This window comes from Calliphora vicina, chromosome 1 (genome assembly GCF_958450345.1).
Source record: "Calliphora vicina chromosome 1, idCalVici1.1, whole genome shotgun sequence".
NCBI classification, from domain to species: Eukaryota; Metazoa; Arthropoda; class Insecta; order Diptera; family Calliphoridae; genus Calliphora; species Calliphora vicina.
Window position 1 is genome coordinate 145,430,579 of NC_088780.1, and position 19,379 is coordinate 145,449,957.

Genomic DNA, 19,379 nt, shown 5'->3' on the forward strand with positions numbered 1-19,379 from the left:
ATTGGCCAAGTTATCAGCGAATTTAGATATTTTGAGTTTTTATATAAAAAATCGATTTTTGGTCAGAAATAAGGGTGATCACAGATCGACATCCTTTTCCTGATTCAACGCTTATTGGCCAAGTTATTAGCGAATTTAGATATTTTGAGTTTTTATATAAAAAAATCGAATTTTGGTCAGAAATATGAGTGATCAGAGATCGAGCTCCTTTTCTTGATTAAACGCTTATTGGCCAAGTTATTAGCGAATTTAGATATTTTGAGTATTTTTATTTATGTAAAAACTTTTGCGGACTATGTATTGCGAACATTAAAAAAAATTATTTAAATCGGTCCAGGCGTCCTGCGATTTTAGATATATCGAAAAAAAATTGGCGTGGTCAATTTTTCCTTCAGTAGAAACTTAAATTGGAGAACTACGAACATTTAAACAAAGAATTAGCCAAATCGGTGTAGCCGTTTTCCGATTTTAGATAAATCGAAAAAAGAGCGCGTAAAAGTGGGCGTGGTCAATTTTTCATTCCGTCAAAAACTAAGTTGGACTACGCCAACATTTAAAAAAAATTGTCTAAATCGGTCTGGCCATTCTCAACTGATGCAATTACCAACGAACCACAATTGATTTTTATTTATATAGATAGATGAATAATTTTTCTATACATACATATCTGGAATCAAATTTGTCAAAGAAATCCCTTCTGTAAATCGAGTGATTTTAAAAACATATAAAGGACACATTGATGTTCTGCATATCGCACGATTTTGTACATCTTGAGCAGGGCAATTTAAAAAAACTTGGAAAAATCAAAAATAAATGCTGAAATTTATTTTATTGTAATAACAACTTTTTCCTCTTTTAAAATGAAATTATCTTTATTTGTTAAAAAAAATACAATTTTGTGAAAAAAAAAATATGTATGTATATAAAAAAATGTCATAGACAAACAAACGGACATACACACAGCCTCAGAAGTGAGTATACGCCAGTGATTTTTTTATGATCATAAAAATCATTATATTCCGACTCTAATCTTTTCTTTAGGAACCGAATCTATTATTCTACTCAATCTTCAATAAACCGAAAGTTTTAAATTTGTATCGATGGATATATTTTAGGATTTTCATTATCTTAAGAAAATCAAATAATTTTTGGTGTTTCCTCACTTTTGAGGCTCACGTAGCTAGATCGTCTTTTAGTTTTAGTATGTTGTGGTATCATAATATTAATAGGCAAGTCGATTTCTTTAGACCCCTTTTACGCTCACATTATACATTCAATTTGGGAAAGAAATATACCATTTTAAAGGGATTTATTCACAGAATTGCAGAATATATATTTTATTGAAATCGGTTCAGTTTTTTAGGAGCTATAATCGTTTAAAGATGTTACTAATACATATGCAAAAACGTGTACATGTGAACCTTAAGCTAAAAAGTAAACAAAGCAATGCATGTTTGTCCAATTTGTTGTTGTAAATAAATAAGAGAAACAATTAAACAGTATTGATTTCGCTCTGTTTTAAGTGAGAGTTGTTATAGAAAACAATGAAGAAGAAGATTTTAATAATTTGAAGTCGCTTGAAAGAAATATTTTTTTATTTTCTCAATATGTAAATATTAAGTAAATTCTTATCACTGCATGAAGTTTAAGCAAAAATGGGACGGATCGGAATAGGTGGCGAGTCACCTCCCATACAAAGTAAATAGTTATTTTTAAATATTTTGTGAGCTATAATTATTCAAACTTTGTATAAATGGCTCTTTTATCATTTTGCATAGTTTCGCTGAAAATTTTCGGGATTGGAATAGTGGGCGTTGCACACCCTAACAAAGTAAATATTTATTTTTGAATATCTGAAGAATTATTACAATTATAAAAGTGTTAAAACTTTTTACGAATTAATTTCTTATTACTGTGCGGAGTTAGCTGAATATATAGAGGGCGTAGCACCTCCCATACAAAGTAAATATTTATTTAGAAAGTCTGAGAAACCAAAATGGAGGGTCGGTAAAGGAGGTGAGTCACCTCCCATACAAAGTAATAATTGCAAGATTCCTCAAACTTTGTCCGCATAGATCTATTACCATTTTACAGAGATTGGATGAAAATGGTCGGGATTTCATAAGTGGTCGTGGCAATTCCTATACAAAATAAATAATTAATTTCGAATATCTGGAGAACTATAATTCTAAAAGTATTTAAAATGTGTATCAATCAATTTAATACCATTCTACGGAGGTTAGCTAAAAACGAATTTATTCCTGATCCTTTTTACAAAGTTTAGCTAAACGTGATCGGATTAGTAGGAATGACCCCTCCCATAAAAAGGAAAGTTAAAGTGAAGCTTGATATGAGTTATTTTTTTACATAAAATACATAAAAATGGGTGGGATCAGTGGTATCTCCCATACCAAATTAGTTATTGTTTGAATATCAAGTAAACTTTAATTGAGACATTCTCCACATTTTGCATGTGTTATTTTCATATCATTGTACGTAGTTAGGTTGTATCAGAAATCCATTCATATTTCTTAATTTTACTAGAATAGGGGTAGCGAAGTGCACCGGGATATGCTAGTCTACAACCAATATTCGACGTCAGAGTGTGGGTAAAAAACGTAAAAGCAATATTTTTTTAAAGAAATTATAGTCGACCTGGGAAAACTAGGTCTCCTAGTGTTTTAATTGTGTTTAAGTGGCGACGCGTTGGACGTACTTTTTGTTCTAAAATGTTTATAGTTGAACAGATTTTTCCCAATTCTGACACAAATTACAAATTACCTTTATTCCCTCCATCTAGTTAAGAGACAAATTAGAATTTTGTAAGGACCCAGAATATATGTAAGTAATTTGTTTTTATTAATATCGATATTTATGCACGTTTATATATTTTTCGGATCAGGTCCTTTTATATACCAGCTATGATATATTAATGAGTGATTGTCATAACATATTGTGCGTTAATATTTATGTATTTGATGCCTATTTTGCTTTAATTTCGTCTCAATAAGAATAATTTCAAAAGTTGTATGGTTGTTATAGTTATTCTCGATGTTTTCCTCAACCATGTTTTTTCTCAGTTGCAGCTTCATTAAATTTAAAATCTGATGAATAAATGTTTGCTGTAGCACTGAGTAGTAATTATTAGGTTGTTAATTATTATTAGGTTTAACAATAACAAATAAATAAGTGATATTGTACAAAATAAAAAAAAAAACAACTAAACGTAATTTAAATTTCACTATTATAATGATGTGCAAAAAAATAGTAAAAATTTAATTTTTCTATTCATATTTGAGTATGACTCAGATGTAAATAATTACTACAACAACTTAAATTAATTGTTTACATTGTAGTTTGTAAACAAACAATAAATTTATTTTTAGCTTTTTTAATGGTTTTATAAAAAATTTGTCAACAATTAAAATCATTTAAGTAACATTAAATAAAATTAACCAAATTATTTGGGAAAGAACTTTAATATTTTCACGTGAATTGGGGTTTTCACTACATATTAAGCATTTAAACTCAATTAACAGAAATGCCGGTAGTTGCATTTTTAAAAATAATTATCTTTACATAAATATACACTGACTTAAACAATTACCCGTACATTAAACAGTTGCAAATATAACTCATTATAGTTTTAAAAATACATAAATATTCTGTTGTACCTGCCATCTAGAGACAACCCGGTTTTTGTAAGACGGTTAACCGGCTTTAATGAAATATATTTTTTCTAAAGCTCATTCAAACATATTAATGAAAAACTTTGATTTATTTTATAGAAAACTATAGCATTTGATAATATTTCGTAAAAAATATAAAATAATTGCATAAAAATAGAGCCTCAATAATTCAAAAAATGATAAATTTACGAAGATTTAGTAGACAATTCTTAATTAGTCTCCAATTAGCGTCCAGAAATAATAAATTTATGGAGACCTTTTTCATATTAAAAAAAATTTAATATAAACCGGTTAACCGGTTTTTTTTGAAGACAAAAACCGAAACGGTTTAACCGGTATTTTTAAAAGACAATAATCAAAACCGGTTTTTGTCAAAAACACACTTTTACTGTTAAACCGGAAACCGTTTTTTTTTTAAATTTGTCGGTTTTTATGAAACCCTACTGCCAACTGATGCGAAAATGTTAAACTTGCTTTCGTCAGTAAATATAACATCTTTCCAGAAGTCTTCCGCTTTATTTACATAGTGAAAAATGTTCCGAATTGTTTGTATATTAACAATAATATTTGCACTTTCTGCAATATTTTAACATTTTCGGATCAAGTTTCATCATTCGTTAAATTTTCCACCCCAAACGCGAATCAATAGTTTTGTTTAATTTATATATGTATGTATCTACAAAATTTTCTTTTCAAACAAGTTCTATATTTAAGTAAGTCTTTTCACCTAATTTTATGGCGATCACTCCATAATTTATTATAGCTTTCATATAGGGCCCAATTCCAAAAATCACTTTAACGAGCTTAAATGTCTTTAAAACAATGATGTTCATTTCATTGTGCTTTAGCGCTGAGTAACAACACACATATTCTTATTCTCTTTAAAAGAGCGTAACAAATGTCTCATTTTTTCAGAAATTCATTAAGCATTGTTGGTTGGTTTTTGGACGAAGCATAGCAAACACACGCGTTTCAATTACAATTGAACACAAAACAACAAAGTCAGAAATAAATAAAAAATTTTAGAGAATTTCGGTCGTATAATGTGTATTCTTTTATTTCCTTAAAATTTAAATTACATTCATTTAATAAATTGGTTATATCTAGCAAAAATTCTAAATCTAAACATTCTTTATTTTGTTCTTATTTTAAGTGTTTGACATTATGTTTGCTGGGTAGCTCTCTCACCAATACATCTTCATTTTTATTTTTGAACATCACTGCTTTAAAATCTTGGTTGCCAAATAAAATGCAACAGAAATGAGTTCCATACATACAAAAGTCATATCACCTAATGACGATTGATCCAAAATTAGTCATAGTTTCCGTATAAGACACACTTCCGGAAATTTTTCAAATATTAATATCGAGACAAAATTTAACTCAAATATGTTGAGTTTCAAAACATCAAGGTTATGTTATAGGTTAAATAATCAAATTATGAAACATATGAGTAAAACCTTCTGTAGATTTTCTTATCCAAAAACATTATTGTTTTACTTCAATAAAATCACTTAGATAGATGTTGACTTATAAGACATGCATACAAAAGTATGAATTCATTCAAAATCAAACTTTCCTAGAAAGATTTATAACAAGTAAGAAAGTATAGTCCGTCAATCCCGACCCTACAATACCCTACACAAAAACATATTTCTTTTAAAATTTCAAAAAATTAATTTCGTGAGTGATTTTCGGCAATGATTTATTGGAAATAATTCGGTATCTGGAAAACATTTGAAGATATTAAATTAATGAGGTCTCTAGGGTTAATTTACATTTTTTCAGCATCCAAGGCGTAATTGGAGCCAGTGCGTGGCCCCAAAAAAAATTATACTAATCCGAAGTTGAAACATGTAAAAAGGACCGTATTTTTAAGTTTTTACCCAAAAAGTTCTATATATTTTTTCTTTTGTAGAAAAACATTTTCTACGGGACTATATAAAATTTGTATATAATCCGGAAAGAGAAGTTAATGCAAAAGTGTGTAAAGAAAATTATATCTCACTTAAGCGATCGTAATACCCCTCAGAGTTATCCAAACTTGGCCAATTTTTAAAAAAAAAATTTAGGATTGAGTAAAAATTTTATAAATACAAACAAAATTGGGTTACTATCACACGGTAAATAATGTCATAGTGGGAACCATAGAATAATATATCCATAGAAGCGTTACTGAGAGGGAAACAACCTAAGTCTGTTGTCAAAAACCTAAGTCGTGAGAATGTATTAGTACAAAGTTTTGAAATTGTGTTGGTGCCTTTTTAATTTTCACCAGTTGTATAAAAATGTTTAAATTTGAATTTATGTAAATTTTCTTCTATTTTCAATACCAAAAATTGAAACTCTGTTCAATAAATTAAATTCCACCACAAATAAAATTAAGTGTCAAAAATTATTAAAAAATATTTTTTTTCGTTTGAGCAAAATTAACGTGTTTCGGAAATAAAATGTGCTGTAAATTGTTAAAAAAAAATCATAAAATAGTGTATAGAAGTGTAATAAAGTGGTTCGGTCTGTATTTAGTCGGAAAATCAAAGGTAAAATTTCAAGTATTTTAATGTGTTAATTTCTCTCACAAGTATGTTGAATTCACATATCACAAGTACGTGTGAAGAGAGGAATTATTGTTACTCTCAGTTGCGCCTCTAGTTGTACCCTATGGTGGCAACTTTTCTAAAAAAAAACTCAGTTTTTGGAACATATTTTCCACGTTTTAGGAATTTCGGTATTTGAAAATAAAAAATGTCAAAAATTATAATGCCAATGATTTAAGGACATCTGGATCTACATTATTTTAATATTTTCTTATGATATCTTTAACCAAAGTATAACAAGTAGTCCAACTCTCTATTTTATAAATTTACTCTCTCACATATACGGGTACTGTGTAAATTCAACACCCTTGTGAGAGAATTATACACATCAAAAGCCTCGAAATTTTAACTATAAATTGTCCAATAAATATAGTTTGATACGCGTAAATTCACTAACACACATTATTTTATAATTTTTTTCAACACATTTAGCACTTTTTCTTTTCCGAAACACGTCCATTTCGCACAAACTAAAAAATATTTTTTTTATTAATTTTGACGTTTTATTTTGTTTGTGGTAGGTTTTAAAATATAGAACAGAGTTTCAATTTTTGGTATTGAAAATAAAACAAAATTTAAATAAATTAAAATTTAAACATTTTTTTAGAACTCTGTGTGTCTGGTGAAAATTCAAAAGGCACCAACACATATACATTTTTGTTACTAACACATATTTAGACTTAGGTACTTTTTCACTAACACATGTATAGAGTTAGGTACTGCTGTCAAAGAGTTGGACTACTTGTTATACTTTGTCTTTAACCGTTCAAATTCTACATTAATTTAAATTTTATATTTTTCTTCATCGAAAATCACCATATTTAAATTTTTTAGTTTTTAAGGAAAACGACATCCGAAAAATTCATAAAATTATTTAATTTTACTAAAATATCAATCTTCAAGTCCTAAGGTTTTCTGCAATATCAAATACTTATATAAAAAGCATATATTTACTCTACAGAAGCTCCAGAAATCTCGCCCCTTTTGAAAAATGTTAACGTTTTTTCATCTGTACTTGGCGCACAGCAGCCAGACCCAAGCGTCGGACATCGTTAAAGTGATTCTGAGCCGATCGATGTACTTTAAGGTGGCTGTTAGACTAATATTTTTGGGCGTTACTAACATCAGCACAAACGCATACTACACTCCCCACTATGGTAGTGTGAAGTATAAAAACCCTGTGATAAAAAATTGTTTAATCTAAATTTATCTGTGCAGCAAATAAAATTTACGAATTAATTATTTCCAATTACTGCTCTTTTCTTATATGCACTCGCATGTTTGCAGGATATTAAACCCATGTGGGTTTTAGATCTAAAACATTAGAAAAAGTTTAACATTTCTTAACTTTATTTTTAGTTGTTATTTACTTTGCGTTTTGCTAAAACTCTTAATTAGGCATTACTTAGTTTTTTAGTATCATCATATGCAACACACACATAAACTCTCTAATTGTAAAGCAGCCAATTTTCTTGAGAAAAACACAAGAAAATCTTTCGAAAAAAAATACTTCAGTAACACATGCTTCACTTTTAGGCAAACACTTTGTACGAATGTAGTTATTGTAAAGGAAGTGCTGATTTGAGAGGAATTTCACACTCAAACGAATGATTTACTGGAATGCTTTAAATGATGTTTGTTAAAAAAAAAAATATGTATCAGAAATTCATAATTTCCATGTACAATATGGCAACTAGTAGTAGTGTAATAGTATCAATGGATTTTGACTTCGAGTATAAAGAGTATTTTAGTAATAGGAATTTTTGTGGTTCGTTTTGATACAAAATAACCCTTATCTTAAATACTTAGAGATTAAAGTTATACACAGTTAGGTTGAATTGGAACAACCCTGTTTTAAACAGTTTTTTATTGTAGGTGCCCTACACCACCTTAGTGGGGAGGATATAATGCGTTTGTGCAGAGGTTTGTAACGCCCAAAAATATTGGTCTAACACCCACCTCAACTCTTTGGTGGTACTAACCACATTTTCTAAAGTCTTTAAAACATAGTTTATTGGCATCAATTGCCATTTTGCTAAACAAATATATTTTTAGAAGTCAAAACTTTGCCGTCAGGGTTCTCTGGTTAGATAAATATATTAATTTAAAATTATTGTAAAAATCAGTATTTTTAAGAGACTTTCACGCATTCAATAAAAAAAGCACAGAGTGTTTATTGTTAATCGAATTCAGTGTTAATTTGATATATCGGTTGTTTGGTCAGAAAATTTAGTCAAAAATATTCGATTTCCATAGTTATTTTTAAAGCCAACCGCCACGGTGGTTAGTAAACTAACCACTTCACTATACAAAAAACCTTGGAATGGGGTGGTTTTTTCACGTTTTGATTAATTTTTTCTTACTTTCTAAACCCTACACCACCATAGTGGGGAGGGTATAATTAGTTTGTGCAGATGTTTGTAAAGTCCAAAAATATTAATCTAACACCCACCTTAAAGTATACCGATTGACTTGTAATCACTTTCTGAGTCGACTAAACGATGTCCGTCCGTCTGGCTGGCTGGTTGTCTTTCCATGTAAACCTTGTGCGCAAAGTACGTGTTGCAATTTTGAAGATATTTCGATCAAATTTGTTACATATTTTTTTTTCGCCCAAGAACCAAGCCTATTGAAACTGGCTGAAATCAGTCCATTATTTCACCTAGCCCCCATACAAATGTACTTCCGAAATTGGACTTTATCATAAATGTTTAATTTATATATGTATCTATACAAATTCCGCTCCAAATAAGTTTTATATATACAAAATTCATGTCACCAAATTTTGTTACGATCGGTCCATAATTAGTCATAGCTCTTATATAGACCCGCTTCCGAACATCACTTTAACGTGCATAAATCTCTTAAAAATGTTGGTATATACACAAAATTCAACATAAATAACTTTCATGTAGACATAAATCACAATACCTAATTTCATGGTGATCGGTCCATAATTGGTCATAGCTCCCATATAAGACCCACTTCCGAAAATCTCTCACGAATATAAATTATTCATATTTTAAAAGAAAAATGTTTTTGCTCATTTACTTAGTTGTTTTAAAGATAACCATACATTGCCATGTAATATCTTGTTTTAATATTGTATTATACAATTCAAAATCACATAGGTCTTTTAAGTCAGTTCATATTTACAATCATCATAATTTCACATTCAAGGTGGTAAATTTTGTTGGCGTATAAAGGCGGTTATGTTTAAATGTTGAATTTATATAACTGCTATGTGCTAATGTGCAACTTATTAGTCTCTACTACGCACTTCTCATTAGTTCATAGAGTCAACCTTACTAGTAGTTTACTTAGCTTTGTTATTGTTTTTGTTCGTAATGCTTGTGTTTTTTGTTCAACTCGAAGAACTTATTAAGGTTTTCTAAACGAAAAATTCAATGTACATACATACTTATACGATTTCAAATACGACGTGATGAAAATGAGTTGAAAGTTTTCATAGAATTTGTTCCTGATTGTATTTAGGTGGTAATTTAGCGAATTACGCCAATTATATAAAAATGCGGGATGGAATAATATTACAGTTGGAATAAAATTTAATGTGGACAGTGTTAACCCGTATCCCTTCCATCTGGAAAAATGGGAAAGAAAATGTTTTTTAAGTTCTAATAAAATTGTTATTAAATATTCTCATTTTCCACCACCAAAAAGATGGGGGTATATTGATTTCATCATTCCGTTTGTAATACATAAAAATATTGGTCGTAGACCCACAAAAGTATATATATTCTGGGTCCTTATAACATTCTAAGACAATCTAGCTATGTCTAGATGAAAGGACCTAAGGGGATGAACAAATGAGGAGCCACAGAACAAAATGTTCTGTTTCGCATTTTTTCAAAGATTGTTTTTTTGGTATTTTTATAATATTTGGTTTGAAATCTTCTAGAAACAAACAAGTTAGCAAAATTTTTTAATTTTTTTTTCTAATGGTCCTCAAATGATTTTTTTTATGACGGGTATTTAAAACTCTATTTTTAAGAGTTTCATACGAACTTTTATTTTTACGTGTAAAAATAACTGTTTTAGATGGATTTTTATTTTTAAAGTCACAAAATAACTGTTATAAAATAACTTTTTTGATGTCACTTATAACCGTTACGGTCCCTGATATTACCAGTCGGTAAGTCTTTTATCCCAATCACATATGAACCAAATACACAATATAGTTGCTCCTCCTTCATTTAGTAGCGAACTACTACTATGTAGTCAGATTATTAAAAACTTTCTTTCGTCGTTAATTTTTCTAAGTTATTAGCATTTTGGGAATATGTGTATTTGTACAGTTGGGATTAGAGGGAAACATCCATAAAATATAAAGATTCACCGTGTACTCGCATTAAACAAAAAATGGCATTCAAGCAAAGTAAGCAAAAATGATGCATCATACATCATTTTATGATGTACAAGTACTTACAACTATAGTTACTATTCGTGGCTGTATGTAAGTGCCTTTATATGTAAATTTACTAACATATTTGTTTGTTTGTTTGTTTGAAAGTACATAGGTACATAGTTAGTTTACATTAGTACTTTATCATCATAATCACACCGTTTCAATATGTGTATATTATGTAATTTGTAACTGTTACATAACTTGATTTGTGAAGTTGTGTACGAGTGAGTATTCAACGCCAACTACTCCATACATACATTCATGTTCTACTCTATGTATGTGCTATATATATGTATATGAAATTATCGCACATTTTAATGGGGTGCAGGGGCGGAGTTATGATACATTACGGCCTGAAAAGCTTAAATACCTGGAAATCTAGAATTACAATTCATATTTCAGTTAACTCAAGTATGTTAGTGTTAATTATTGTTATAATTATATTAATTTATTTAGTTCAAAAGAATAGTAAATTAAAATGTATGAATACATAATTACAAATCTTATATAATTTTAGATAATTTAGATCTAATTTTGTAATTTAGTGATCAAATTTTGTAAAATTATTTTTTTTAAAAAAGTACTAAATCTACTACTTTTCAAAGTGTTGGTAAACCAGAAGAATTTTGATATATTCACATAAAACTATTATTGCAAAATATTTCTTATAATTTGTGCAATATAGAAAAGGTAGTATATCTACTACTTTTTTAAATTGTTTGCCAAATTCAAAAAAATATATATATTTTTAGATTACTACGGTCATTTTATATTTTATTTACATTTAAAATTGTAGTAAATCTACACAGAAAAAAGTTTCAACATAAATATTATGATTCGAATTCATTGATTTCAATTCATAACATTTATAAATAATTTCTTAAATAGTATGATTTTTTTAATATTTTATGTTTTGAAATAAAATCTAGAAGGCTTGAAAATATAATTTCAATTTCATTTTTATTTTTATGTTGTTCAAAAATGTTTGAAATTTTTCATGGAAAATTTTTAGTTTTTTTATGATTTTTAGCTACAAAAAATAAAAAGCGCGAAAATGATTAAATTGATTTAAGAGGATGAAATGCTTTTATATTTATGAATGTTTTATTATGTTTAATGATAATTTTTAAGTTTCAGATATTCTCCTTTTTATCTTAAAATATTGGCCAATATATGGCTATTATGCAAATATTCTTGCACTAATTCAAATAATGTGCAAATAATCTTGCACACAATTCATCATAATGCAATTTATTAAAAAAATTAAGTAAAAAAGCAAAAATTTCCGTCATGTAAAATTTTATAATATTTATGAACATGTTCTTATTTTGAATGAAATAAGTTTGGGAAAAAAAAGTCAAGTTCGATTAATAATATTTATTACAAAATTCATTCCAATTATGAATTTTTTTTTTCTGTGTACTACTTTTTAAAAATGTTGGAAAACTGGCCGAATTTTGATATTTCTTGTTTATTTAGGACTGTTGTTGTAATTTAAAGCTATTATTATATGAGTTTTATTATTTAGAAATATTAATAATAACACTCTGCTACAAAATAGCACTTTTTGTCAGAACTTAAAAAACGACCTAATGGGGGTTGTAGAGCTAGATGAGGACATACTAAAACCGTTTTCAAAGGTTTTGAAGACTTATTTTGAAAAAACTGTTTTAGGATAGGTCGTAGTACTTTAGTACTTCTAACTCACACATTTTAAGACCGATTTCAAAATTTTAAACAATTGAGGAAAGGAAAAAAATTAATCTTTCATAAAATGTATACTCTAAAAACTTGTGTAAGTTTTTATGAAAAATTCCGCTTTATTTTTTATTTTTTCATAATTTTTCAAATTCTACAATATAAATTTTAATTATACCCTACACCACCATAGTGGGTAGGACATGTAACGCCCAAAAATATTAGTCTAACACCCACCTTAAAGTATACCGATCGACTTAGAATCACTTTCTGAGTCGATTAAACGATGTCCGTCCGTCCGTCAGTCTGGTTGGCTGGCTGGCTGGCTGGCTGTCCATGTAAACCTTGTGCGCAGAGTACAGGTCGCAATTTTGAAGATATTTCGATGAAATTTGGTACATATTATCAAGGACCAAGCCTATTGAAACTGGCTGAAATCGGTCCATTATTTCACCTAGCCCCCATACAAATGTCCTCCCGAAATTGGACTTTATCGGTCATAAATGGTTAAATCATATAGGTATTTACACAAATTCCGCTCCAAATAAGTTTTATGTACACAAAATTCATGTCACCAAATTTTGTTACGATCGGTCCATAATTAGTCATAGCTCCCATATAGACCCGCTTCCGAAAATCACTTTAACGTGCATAAATCGCTTAAAAATGTTGGTATACTCACAAAATTAAACATAGTAAACTTTCATAGAGACATAAATCACACAACCTAATTTCATGGTGATCGGTGCATAATTGGTCATAGCTCCCATATAAGGCCCACTTCCGAAAATCACTCACGAATATAAATTATTGAAATTTTAAAAGAAAAATGTTTTTGCTCTTTTACTTAGTGTAGGGTATTATATGGTCGGGCTTGACCGACCATACTTTCTTACTTGTTTTTTTTCTATGAAAACCTATTTTGTTTTGCTCAGTGTTTTAAAGACAATTTTATGTAGACAAAAATGGGACATTACTTGTTAAAATCGGTTTATATTTTCAAAAGTTATTAAACTTGTTCGAAAAAAGTTCGAATAAATTTGCCTTGTTAATTCAAAATTTTACAAATATTTTTTTGTACTGTTTTTTTTTGTTTATTCATATGTGCTGGGGGAGAAAATATTAAAAAAGGTGTTAATGAAAAGTTGAATAACTTTTAAAATTTTTATCCTATTTGAATAATTAAAACCATGTTTTGTTAAGAACTAAATTTGCTTTATAGATTGGTATAAATTTGTATGCACGTCATTTGAAAGAGTAATCAGCTTTCTTTATAAACCCGTTAAAAATTTTAAAGTCGAACTAAAACTGACTGAGTTACTCGTCGATAAATTGAAGAACATCAGTGAAAACGTTTTTTTTAGAATAACTTCTGAATTTGAGGGTGTTTTTGAAATTTTTAGGAACAATTTGTAATGTACTCAGCAAGACCTCTAAACCACGCTGGGTCGTTTTCCAAGTTTTTTTCCATCGTAGCACCGTGTAATTAATAATTTTTTGATTTCCATATTATTTATGATAAATAAAAAAAAGTAGTAAATCTACTACATTTTTAAAATGTTTAAAAATTTTCAGAATTTTTATACTTATAGTTTACTGTTTTTGCAATATAATGCTATAATTTTATAAATGTTCTTATGTAGAAAAAGTAGTTAATCTACTACTATTGGGTGTATGACTTGAAAATGCGGAATTTACAATAGATGGCATATCTTTTGAAAGCGGTTTTTGTTTTTAATAACTTATATGTAATTTTAAAGGTTACATATCTGTCATTTATTCTCACAACTATATATTTTTTTTTTTTGCTTCGAAAATGTTGAATTTTTTACCAATAAAGCGTCATATGCGTGAAGTTTTGCTTTACTGTACCTCTGAAGCACACGCATTACACACCAAAGTTAATAGTGAAAATGAGGACCCGCAGAACAAAAAGTACCTTTTCGCTCATTTAAATTTTTTGGGAAATTGAGTTTTATTAGTTTCTTGCTTATCAATAGATACATCTAACTGCCATAAGTCACCATATTAAATGTTAAGGATGTTTGATATTAAACCATTTTAATATCGGAAAAAGAACCTTTTGTTAAAAAATAAAGAAAAAAAAGTACGTTTGCTTAAAAACAAAATTAAAAATTATGTTTTTTATGCGTTTTTTTTAAAGATAATATTTTAAATGAATGGTTTTAATCCTGATCTCATATATAAACAAATTACACATTGAAATTAAATAATTAGTTTTTTCGTTTTATACTAGTGTTGTACATTTATTAAATTTAGCATGTCCGAAATGATGCTTGAACGCTATAAAAGAAAATAATTTGTACACCAAATCATTACTTGCTATATAAATTGATCCATTACGATAACCCGAAGCTTAAGAGTTCGTATAAATTCTCGGTATTTGGTGAGAGCAAGAGGTTACTATATATTATGAGCTGAAATTTGGCCAGACCATCGCAGGGAACCTGTACCAAATCAATACTTGCTTCGTTTGAAGAAAGCATTGGCCGATTAACGTCCAGAATATGAATCATCACTTTTAAAAGGTTTTTATTTAAAAAATGTAATATATATACTACTTGTTTTAAGTTTACTGAAAATGCAAATGTTGTATATTTCTAGTTAATTTGAGTTTATTGCAGTTGTTTTAGTTGATTTATATTAATAAAAATAGTTAGTTACTACCTACATATTTAAAATTATGTATGAACTGCAGAATTTTTATATTTCTTAAATTTTTTTAATATTTCATGAATACTACTACTTTTTAAAATGTTAGAAAAAATACAACATTTGTATATCTCTAATTTATAAATTCTCTTATATAGAAAAAGTAGTAAACAATTCTAGGTCTTCAAACTTCTTTGCCTCCGTGTCAATATCACCACTCCTGAACCGCACAAAAGAAAATAAATGTTCATTTATTTTCCACTCTCAAATGGTTGAAATGGATCCGCGCATTGTTGCAATTTATAACTTTAAATTTGTTTTCTTGCTAAGAAAAAGTAGTAAATCTAATACAAACATTTTATAATTGTAAAATTTTTTTATTTCTAGTTTCCATCCATTTAATTAGATGAGAAAAGAAGATCAAAATTATTCCCATGTAAAGGCATTGTAAAAATTTTAAATTAAATAAATGGAGGCCCTCTATCAGCTACCTTCATACAAGGCCCGCCAAAAAAAAAAAACTAACCAGCAACATACGTACATAATAATTATTAAAACTACTTACTACATTATGATCTCCCAAAGGTATGACTTACTTTTCAATTTGTATAAAACTTATACACATTCCGAGTATATTGCATACGAATGTTTTTGAATGTTTTTTGCCTTCTGATATTTGTGCTTTTGTGTCGTTAGTTTCTTTCTTACTTTTTTCACATTTCGCTTTATTTTATTTCCCCAACTCCAGCCACTAAATTGGAATATGTAGTGTAAGCGTAAGTGGTTTTAAGTGATTTAATTATGTCAACAGGGATTACGCAGCAAAAGTTTTGTGTTGTGCCGAGTTTTATGTTTATACTAGTTAAATACAAATAATACCAAGATATATTATTAGTTAATAAATAACTAAATTTATGAGGAATATTCTTCCGCTGTTTTCTAACATTTTGCCATAATAGGAAAGTTGGGGTGAAACTTTTTTCTAATGCTTCTTAATAAAATTGTATGCAGCTTTCCAGCAGAAATCTTAATGATTTAGAGATTTGGTTTTAATAACAATAATACTCAGGAAATATTTTCTAAGGAAATTTTGTTGGTTACTTAAGGTACGTTCATCTTTGCATTTTTATTTAATTAAGTATTAGTTTAGAAGAACTCACAATAAAAGGTTTTTGTATTTTTGTTTAACATTTTTTTTGTTTCAAAAGTCATGTACATACCATAAAATAGTTACGTTTATTTCTTCAATGAATTAAACAATGTGAACATACCATTTTTAGATTTTTAGTTAAGATTAATTAACAACATTTATTTGTAACAAATGCTGTAGTTTTTATAAAAAAAAATAAAAAACTTATTAATAACTGTCATTATTAAACAAAGTCATTGATCTTTTTGTATTAATAAATATTATTGATTATGTATTGCATAATTTTAGGTGTTACTAAAATATCATTTAATCATTTATATCCATTTACAGTTTATCAAATTTGTTACGGTTTATGAGAACCGTATCTATTTTATTGATGATCTTTTATACGCTTATTTAAACTAATGAATTGCAAACGTTGTAGACATTTAATTGTTTTAAATAATTAAACATTTTGTAGACATCTAATTGATCAAAGTAATTAATAACATGTTTATTATTTATGTATGTACATTAGGACTATAACCAAATGTTGGCCCCAGCACAACGCGACTGCAAATATTTGGTCAATTCACAAGGTCTCTTATCATGTCATATTGTCATAATGTTCTAATATTTCACAATGGTTTAAAATTGTTATTGTTGCTATTCAAGTAAAAAATGTCCTAAACTATTACTACTCTGTAAGCTATGTTTATTGTGCTGTCGTATACAACCAGCAGATACCTGCGCCCATTGGCGTAGATAGGGGGGTAGACTCGCATCTGCCCACCCCAGATAAAAATTTGGAAAGTCGCAGAAAGATTTTTTTGGATTTGTAGATTGTTCCGTTAAGAGATTCCTGTGCCCTAGAACATTAATCATGGGGTTTTTGGAAACCAAAAAGTTAAAAAATATTCCAATGCCAATCATAAAACGGAGCACATGTAATGTTTGGTTTTTACAAGCTAAAATAAAGGAGTCAAATCCGCCATTTTGGTTCATTGTTTATTCAACATGCTAAACTTAGTTATTGTGGATTCGTGTTCACACATATCATCAGCGCAAAAATTCTTAGCATAGAGGCTTTATGCATTCACTTTTCGAAACCAGAAAATAATATGGATTTAAAAAGACTAAGACAAGCTCTTCAAATTAAACAGTATAAAATAAACAGCCTTTTCACAACTAGATGGAGTTGTAGATATGAAAATTCAGTAATTAAAAATGACGCTGTAATTAAAAGTGTTCTTGAAGATTTTTATATAGAATCAACATTAGGTAAAAGCTAAAATCTGGATTTGCCGGATTCTATTCCTTCCAATAAATTAAATATATAAAAATATTTTATAAAATAAATTAGAAGTTTTAAATATTGAAAATGAAGTAGATATGTTAGCAAACTGACTTTTTGTGATATTTTAGTTTTGTTTTAATAAAAAATTATTTTTTTTTATAAAAAAAATTTTTCATTTTTACTATTTGGAAGGGGCACTTGCCCACCCCAGAATAATAGTCTAGCTACGCTTATGCCTGCGCCGAACCCATACTATTCGCATACGCCGAGCCGTCGAGTCGCTGATAATATTCGGGAAAAATTAAGCAAAACCGCCATACCATTTTTCACAAGCCTCCGCCGCCGATAAAAGTATTCGACACAGGTCTCTGATAATCAGCTATTTTTGTTTACAATTATTTTTTGAACAAAATTTTTATTTGTTTTCGTAAAAGTGGTTGCAGAATAATATTTAATGGACGCTATAGAAAATAATTTTTGTTTTCTCACTTGGCATTGTAACAGAAAATGTTTGTAATTGTTTTATTTTGTATCGGTATTTTTTATCAGCTGATTCAGATTTGAAATAGCACACTTAGTTATGAGGGGTTGTTCACAACAGTCGTATTTTTTCATGTTATTATTTTAGTACTTCTGAAATTAGGACACCTTGTGAATTAGCTTATTGTGTTAATACGATAACATATTTTTCTGCTAATTTTAGAATAAAGTCAAAATTTTCTAAAATTTTTATAACTTTTTTTATAGTAATACATTGAAACTAGAATTATAATTTATACAAAAAAACTAGTTTTTTCAAAGAACACTTTACGTTATGTGGCTTACGTTTTTTTGAATTCTTGTTTTCTGAAACAAAAAACCGTATCATCAATATAAATTTTTATGAAAATATAAAAACTGAAATAAAAATATTTTTTATACCCTTCACCTTCGTGAGAAGGGTATATATAAGTTTGTCATTCCGTTTGTAATTTCTACATTTTTCATTTCCGACCCTATAAAGTATATATATTCCGGATCCTTATAGATAGCGGAGTCGATTAAGCCATGTCCGTCTGTCTGTTGAAATCAATTTTCTGAAGACCTCATAAATCTTCGGGATCCAAATCTTCAATAATTCTGTCAGACATGCTTTCGAGAAGTTTGCTATTTAAAATCAGCAAAATCGGTCCATAAATAACGGAGATATGAGCAAAAAACCGGGACAACCTCGATTTTTTACCTATTTTTGATCTATATCTGGATTACTAAGTCATTAATATAGACAATATGGATATCTAATGATACATATTACAAAGTCCATTGCAACGATGTAGATAAGGCTATAGTAAGTTGAACCTCCAATGGGTCAAAATCGGGAAAACTATTTTTTAACCCGAATTTTTTTTCATCAAAAAATTTTTTTTGTCATACATTTTTTTTTCCAAAAAAAAAAAATTTTAAAATATTTGAAAAAAAAAAATTTTAAAAAAATTGGAAAACAAAATTTTAAAAAAAAATTTTGAAAAACAATTAAAAAAAAAATTAAATTTTGTTTACCTAAAAAAATTTATTTTAAAGTATAATTTGGTGAAGGGTATATAAGATTCGGCACAGCCGAATATAGCTCTCTTACTTGTTTTTATTTTAAATTAAATTGTTTTAAGCCAAATTTTTGAAAATGTCCTCTATAGCCTTGGGAAAATTTATTAAAATCGGTCTATTCGTTTAGAAGTTACAGATTTATTTCCACTTTTTTTATCAGTTGCCCCACTGTGTGGTAGTAGCTACCATATAAGGCCAACATCCTAAAATCAGCTACCCAGTATTTTTTTATTTATCCAAATAACATTCAACCGAATAATATGCTAGCATATACCATGATATTAGT